The following is an 8764-nucleotide window of genomic DNA, read 5'->3' as shown; positions in this document are numbered from 1 at the left end:
TGTAAAAACCATCACGGAAGATAAGGAAGGTCACTACATAATGCTGAAAGGGTCAATAGAACAAGAGGACATAACAATAATAAATATCTATGCACCAAATTCACTAATAATTTTATGATTAAATTTTAGAGGTATTACCTATAGGTATAAAACCCTAACCACAGCTGTGTTTTTAAGTCTCTTTTCTACATGTCCTTTAAAAAAGGGCTATTTCAGAACTTCTGATATATTGAAGTGTGCCATGCCTGCAGTCCTGGTTCCTGCAGGTTACGTAAGCATATTGTGCAGCAAATAGAAGTGGTAGGTGCAAAGAATATATGGTGCTCATTTTTCTGACTTCTTCCCTTGTCCTTGTCAGTCATTTGGCTTTTAATGCTAGAAAAGAGCTTTTACTACTTTATTATTGCTGTTGTCTGTCCTGGAATGGCCCCCTGCTCTTATACAACAGACTCACACACAACAGAAGGAAGCATCTTCTTAGTTGCACCTTGTACAATATTGTTATTGTTGTATACCATCAAGTTGGAACTAATCCACAGCTGTTCCTCCAGCCAGTTTTCAGAGTCTGTAAATCACATAGAAGATCACCCATCTTTCTCCCACAGAACAGCCGGTGGATTTACACTGTGCAGCTCAATTCCTTATCATTAAGCCACCACTTTTGTTGTTGTCTACCGTTGAGTTAGAACTAACCCTTGGCTGACACTCTGCTTGGATTTCGGAAGCAGTTCATCACATGGGAGATTTCCATTCCTCCCTGGGAGCAACTGGTGGGCTCGAACTGCATGGCTTTGAGATTGCAGCTAAGCTTCTTGCAACTAGGCCACCAGAGCTCCTGTAAACCACCCTTACAGATCTTTATTTTGCAATCTTAACATTGCCTGCTTTTGTCTCAGAGTTAGAATTCAGAAAGATCTTTTTTTATTGTTCTCAAAATTTAATATGCTTCAAAAAATCTGAAAGGTTTTAATCACTTTGCTATGTTTTATAAGAAATACATTTGGCTTTTCAGTTGACTTCTTCGTTTTAGGTAGATAATTTCATATCTCCTTTCTCTTCTTGGGCAAAAATGTTCTCCTGTAGTAATAAAGACACTATATTCATTGTTCGATGGTTTATGAGGCATCAGTAGAAGTCCATGAAGTGAACTCAGTGTTATACCCTGCCCTGTTATGTAGTCACTAGGTAAAGAGCTCATATACTCATCCTTTATGGATGGCTCCTTCCCGTTTTTACAATGGACCCAAAATTTAACAAGTTTATTGCAGTGAAATCCAAGAAATTTGTTGTTGTTGTTATGTGCCGTCAAGTCACTTGCGACTCATAGCGACCCTGTGTACAATAGCCGTAAACCCTGCTCTATCCTGTGCCAATCGCACTGCCTCTGACACACCCATCCCGATTACCTTAGTCACTGAATCAATCCACCTCATAGAGGGTCTTCTCCTCCTACGCTGTCCCTCCACACTCCCAAGCATGATGTCCCTCTCCAAGGATCTCTCCCTCCTTACAACATGTCCAAAGTATGTCAGATGAAGCCCCAGAATCCTTGCCTCCAAAGAGCAGCTTGGATTAACCCTTTCCAGGATGAATTTATTTGTTTTCTTGGCAGTCCAGGGTACATTCAATACTCTTCACCAGCACCACAGCTCAAAGGCGTCAATTCTCCTATCCTTCCTAGTCATTGTCCAACACTCTGATGCATAACATGTAATTGCAAAGACCATGGCCTGTATCAGATGCACCTTAGTCTCCAGAGTGACACCATTGCTCTTCAGTTCCTTGGAGAGGTCTCTAACAGCAGAATTTCCCATTGCCATAAGTTTTTTTTCCTGGCTACTGGTGCCAAGAGTGTTGACTGTGGAGCTAAGAAGACTAAAGTAACTTAGTGGTGATTAATTGCTTAATTTTGCTTTATATTGTACCTCTAAATAGTAGTGTTTGGGGTTTTTTTTAATTTTTATTTTTACTACAAAGTATCTGATAGAAAATGCTAAGAAAATATTATAATCAGCCCATTGGAGGGTCAGCCATGGGTCAGTTCTGACTTGATAGCATTGAGTTTGAGTTTTTAATATAAAAGTGCATTTTTTAAAGGAATCTCAAACTCTCCTTGCCATCAATATGAGAGTGATTCACTGCTGACCCTCCAGTAGTTTTTATTTAGGGAGGAGGCTAAAAATCACAAGTGAGGAAGGATATTGCCTATCTTTCACCCACAGAGTGGGTGAGGAATTCTAACCTACTGAGTAGAGCTACCTTTGGGTTAGTAGTGCAGCTCCCTGAGACTGAATATGCCTGAGGATATTAACATAGTTTTTTTCTGAGGTGAGATCTATCACAAAAAGATAGACTGTAAAGAATAATGTTATATTCCAATGTATGTTGTTGTTGTTGTCATTGATTACCTTTGTGTCGAGCACAACTCATAGTGACCCTATGGACAAAAGGCCTGAAACCCCTCTACAGCTATCGTCTTTATCACAGTTCATAGTTTCTGGAGGCATGTTATTTAGGAAGTGGATGCCATTCCTGCATATAAATTCAAATTTTGCAAGTCTATGGATGGAGTAGTTGAGCAATTTCTAACTTCTCATGCTTTATAGCAGCGAATATTATATTCAGATAATCAAAAGGAGTTTTGAAAGTGCCCAAAGATCAAATAAAGGAGGCTTCATACTTACATTCATCTCTTAATTGTATATTAATAGATATTTCTATTACAACCCACGGATAAACCTCAGTCTTGTTAACTTTTTCCTCTAGGAAAACTGACGAAGCAAGCAGCAAAGGTAACTAATTTTAGTTCTATTTAAACACATTTTTCCCATTTGCTGAAAATGACAATGATTAATCAAATCATTAAGAAACTTGCAGCAGTGGAAAAAACTAGTAAAGGAGGTAATAATACATAAATGGAAATAAATCTGATCATTAAAAGCAAAAAATGGGATGTTCATTTAATAACTTACTTAGCTCTTTTTTTAATGACAATATCACTGAAAAACAATACAAGTGGATGGATGGTTAAGTAAATTTGATTTCACTCCAAAGATGATATTTTCCCAGGAAAGATCAGTCTGAGAGGTCTTTGGGATAGCATTTAATCTTCCTTCAATATCTCTCATCCCTCCCCTTAGCATCACCTTCCATCAGCCTACAGTTTTCCTGCCTTCAGATTATTTTCATTCTACTTATATAGACTGTCTCCTCTTTATACAAAGCCCATATCTTCATCTCTCATTGCAAAGCTATTGAAGTCAATTCTTCTTAACTACATACTTTTTCTCTGTTTCTGATTATCCTTGTGTCTTTTCATTTCCTTCATCTGATCAGTATAATCTTTTTAAATGAGGATCCCAATCAGATTAATTTCCTACATTAAAAAGAGAAAGGAAATATTTTTTATGTTTTCCATAAACTGTGTTAAGTCTAAATGTCTTAGTAAGGGCAGCTAAGGCCACCTGTATGTTTTGCTTTAAAGCATAAATATTTCTGTAATCTTTATCAGTTATATCCATCTACTAATTGTGATCCATTCTTTCATATTTTTGTTTGATTTTTACTTTTATAAAATATAGAATATTTGTATTGCATTCATTGCATATGCTACCTATGAAGCCCACTAAATATTAAGCAACATATGTGGTTGTTCGATGTGATCAAGTTGAGGAGGACTCAGAATGACCCAATGTACAGTAGATTGGAACTCTGTCCTATCCTGTACCATCCTCATCATTTCTTATATACTTGAGTCTATTGCTACAGTCACTGTGTTAACACATCTCATTGAGAGTCTACATCTCTTTTGTCAATGCTCGAATTTTTCAAGTATGACTGTTTCCTGGAGGCAAGGATTTTTAAGCTCTTTCTCACATACTTTGGGGATATGATCAAGACAGACCAGTTCTTAGAGAAGGACGGTATTCTTGGAAAAGGTAAGGAACAGAGCAAGAAAGGAAACCAGGACGAGATGGATTAACTCAGTGACTGGTCATTTTCTGGATCTACAGGAGCTGGTTCTACAGAAGGTGTTGCCTGGGATTTCCTAAGCAGTAGAGTGGAATGTTGATTTGTTAAGGGAAGTGAGGTGATATGATAAGGCCTCCTATTTAAAAATCCCTTCGTGCCCTCAGGTCTGGTTTAAATTATTTTTTTCAAACATTCTTCTAAGTGGTATAGCACTGGTCTGTGCATTGCTGTACAGAGCTAACTCATGGTTGCTTTGATGCCAAACACTGTGACACTGATGTGCCAAATGTGATAATGGTTACCCATGGTAGACTATGTTTGGTGTAGCTTCCCAATTAAAACAAGCTTGGAAGCAAGAGTGGCATCCAATTTCAAATGGCTTGCCTCTGGAAACTCTATGAACAGTGTTTATTCATAGAGTCACTTATGAATTGTTTACAACTCAATGGCACTTAACAACAACAACAACAAGGCTGTAAATCTTTATGGGATGAGATTATCCATCTATATCCTGTGGACCAATTGGCAGATTCAAATCACTAACATTTTGGTTAACAGCTCAACATATCACAAACTCTACAAAAATTTCTTACACAGAAAAATCACTAAAAACATAGGTACCAGGGGAGCTCTGGTGGCCTAGTGGCAAGAAGCTCCACTGCAATCCCAGAGGCGCATGGTTCAAACCCACCAGATGCTCTGCCAGGGAAGGAGGGACAATCTCCTCCTGTACCTTTCAGATCCGATTTGACAGTATACACACACACACACACACACACACACTAAAAAAAATGAAATAAAACAAAACAAAACAAACAAACAAACAAAAACATTGGTACCAACAACATCAACAGTAAAAACAAAAACAGGGTCTGACTGGGAAACCAGACCATAAACTACTCATGTACAAGTTCAAACTGAAGCTGAATAAAATGAAAACAAATTCACAAGAATCAAAATATAATCTTGAATTTATCCTTGAATTTAAAAATAATCTCAGGAATTAAATTGCTACATTGAGCACTAATGACAGAAGACCAGATGAATTGTGCAATAAAGGTTATTTTTGATGTACCAGCATCAAAAGACAATTATCAGAAATTCAATCCAGATTCAGATGCAGCTATGGCTTGAAGGGTATCATTGTTGATGTCAGATCGATCTTGCCTGAAAACAGAGGGATGTCAGAGCGTTTACTTGTATTTTATTTACAGATAAAACCTGTTGTTAGTGGAAAAAACTAGTCATATCTATGCATCTGAAAGTTGGAAAGTGAACAAGGATGGCAGAAGAGGAATAAATTCCTTTGAATTGTGGTGCTGAAAAAGAGTAATAAATATCCAACAGACTACAAAAAAGAGCCAAGAAGTCTGTTTTAGAGGAATGCAACCAGGTGTAGTCATCCATGTAGGCAAGAATGGTGAAACTTTGTCTCAAACTCTTTGGGTATGATGTCAAAATGGACCAGTCATTGGAAGAAGACGTCATGCTTAGAAAGATAGAATCTCTTAGAAAGAGAATGTAGGAGGATGCTCAAGAAGGTGGATTGACACAATGATTATAACAATGGATTTGCACATATAAGAAAACATGAAGATGTTGCAGGATAGGGCATGGTTCAGATTTGCTCTTCAAAAGGTTGTTAAGAATTGTAATCCATTTAAGTGTACTGAGCAACAATGATAACAAAGGCACATGAAGAAATGCTCTAAGTCACTGGCAATAAGAGTAGATGCAAATCAAAACCACAATGAGGTACCATCTCACTCCAGTAAGAGTGGCAAAGTTTAATAGGGCAGCAAGTAATAGAGGATGTGGTGAGAAAGGAACTCTTATACATTGCTGGTGACATTGTAAAATGGTGCAACCATTCTGGAAGGCGGTTTGGTGCATCCTCAAAAAACTGAACATAGAAATTCCATATTACCCAGCTATTCCACTACTTGGAATATACCCTGAGAATATGAGAACTGAGGCACACTGATGTTCATAGCAGCATTATTCACCATCACAAGAACATGGAAACAGCCCAAATATTCAACCACAAATGAATGGATTGAAAAGTTATGGTACATTCACACAATGGAATACTATGCAGCACGCAGGAGCAATAACTTTGTAAGTTATTACCTAACTTAGGAGGGACTTGAGAGTACTATGCTGAGTGAACTAACTCAGTCCCACAAAGATACATATTGTATAAGATAGTTATTGTAGAATGAGTATAAGGATCCAGGAGGGGTGGGAGAGGCTGGAAGCAGAGGGATGTGGATATACAGGGGGAAGAGAGGATTAAACATTGGGTTGTACAATTTGATGGGAGGCGTGTGAGGGGAAATTGAAAGAATTTGTTTGAATTTGTAATAGAATTTTGTAAATAAACTAAGAAAAAAGATATAGAAAACTTGAATAATATTGTCAATCAAGTTGTTCATATAGGCATTTATAGATAGTCTTCCAACAAGAAGAATATGCTTTCTTTCTAAGTGCACACTTTAATTTATGGAACATTCAAAAAGATAAACCATATCCTACTCCATAAAAACAGCTACAACAGTTAAAAATAAATTACCAACAGGCCACAGTATAAGAAACTGACAGCAGTATGAGGTGTTCAGAATCACAGAAGCTCTGATGGCTTGAGACTTAAGCCATCATATCAAGGGCTGGATAAGGGGAGAGAGGTGTTGAATGATATAGGCGCAAATGGAAACTGATGATGGTGGAGTAGGGAAAGGGGTGGGTCAAGACACATGTGCCAAGGGTGAGTAGCAATATAGAATTATAGGCCATTTATCTAATTGGATAAATGTCTTTAATCAGCTGCTTTCTGTAAAATGCTTGTCTGTAAGATCTGAGCATTCAAATTAAGACAGACTAGGAAGAAGGATTGGCCATCTGCTTCTGAAATAACAGGTCTTCGAAAACCCTATGTACAGTCGAGCACACTTAGACTAGCAGGCATGGCAACTGAGGTTGAGATCTCAAATATAGAAACACAAAGGAGGAACAGTTCTAAGCAGATACTAGTGATTAGAAAGTGGAATGTGGGAAGCATGAATGTAGAAAAATTAGATATTATTAAGAAAGTAATGGAGTGCATAAATATTGACATACTAGGTATTGGCAAAGTGATATGGCTTGGCATGGGATATTTTGAAACAGATGATGGTATGATCTTCTATGCCTGGGATGAAAAGGTAAGAAAAAAATGGAGTTGCTTTCATAATTAAAAAAGTCATATCTAGATCTATGTTGAAATACAATGTGGTAAATGACAGGATAATATCCATACTCTTACAAGTAAGTCCAGTGAATACTATTATTATTCAAATAAATGCAATGACAACTAGAGCCAAAAAGGAGGAAGTAGAAGATTTCTACTAGCATTTGCAGTCAGAAATCCATCAAACATGCAATCAAGATGCATTTATAATAATGGGTGACTGGAATGCAAAAATTGGGAACAGAAAAGAAGGATCAGTACTTGGAAAACATGGACTTGGTGACAGAAATGAGGCTGGAGATAGAATGATAGAATTCTGCACATTCAAAGATTTATTCGTTGTAAATACCTTTAATAAGAAATGCAAATGCAGGCTATACACATGGATTTCACTTGATGGTATGCACAGGAATCAAATAGATTATATCAGTGGAAAGAATCACTGGAGAATCTCAATATCAGTTGTGGAAATTAGGCCAGGTGCTGATTGTGGAGCAGACCTTCAACGACTCCTATGCAAGTTCAAGTTGAAGTTGAATAAAATGAAATCAAATCCACAGGATCTAAAATTTGACCTTAAGTCTATCTCACTCAAATTAAAAAATCATCTTAGGAACAAATGGAGGCTTTGAACATCAATGAGAGGAGACCAAATGAGCTATAGGAGGATATCAAGAATATCATCCATGAAGAATGCAGAAGGTCTCTACAAAGGCTGAAGAGGAAGGAAAGACCAAGACGGATATTAAATGAGAATCTGAATAATCTATTAAAGCTCCAAGAAGCCAAACCTAAAGTAAGAAATCAAGAAATAATGGAGCTGAACAGAAGATTTCAAAGGGCAGCTCTGGAAGACAAAGCAAAGTATTATAATGAAATGTGCAAAGATCTGGAGTCAGAAAATCAAAGGGGTCCGACTAACTCAGCATTTCTTAGGCTGAAGGAATTGAAAAACAAATTCAAGCCACAAGTGACAATACTTAAGGATGCTTTGGGCAGAATATTAAATGATCCAAGAAGAATTAAAAGAAGATGGACAGAATATACAGAGTCGTTGTACCAAAAGGAATTGGTGGACACAGAAGAATTTCATGAAACAACGTATGAGCAAGAGCCTGTGGTGATGAAGGAAGAAGTTCAAGCTGCTCTGAAAGAACTAACAAAACACAAAACTCCAGAAGTTGATGGCATATCAATTTATATACTTCAACAAAAAATGCTGCCCTAGATTTGCTAACCAAGTTGTAACAAGAAATCTGGAGGACAACCATCTGACCAACTGACTGGATGAGATCAATATTTGTTGCCATTCCAAAGAAAGGTGTCCTGACAGAGTGCAGAAATTATCAAACAATAGACCAAAATTGATGTCAGAAGAGACTCTGAAAATTGTACTGGAGTGCAGAGAAGCCAAAACACAAGGAAGAATTCAAGATACTAAAGAGTTGGATAGAAGATTTCAAAAGGCAGCATGGGATGACAAAGCAAAATATTACAATGAAATGTGCAAGGAGTTGGAGTCAGAAAATCAAAAGGGCTGAACTCGCTCAGCATTTCTTAAGCTCA

The sequence above is a fragment of the Elephantulus edwardii genome, unplaced genomic scaffold, assembly GCF_000299155.1.
Source record: "Elephantulus edwardii isolate Elephantulus edwardi_28Jun2011 unplaced genomic scaffold, EleEdw1.0 scaffold00098, whole genome shotgun sequence".
Taxonomy (NCBI): domain Eukaryota; kingdom Metazoa; phylum Chordata; class Mammalia; order Macroscelidea; family Macroscelididae; genus Elephantulus; species Elephantulus edwardii.
The sequence above is the reverse complement of the archived record's forward strand: the minus strand, read 5'-3'. Positions refer to the sequence as shown.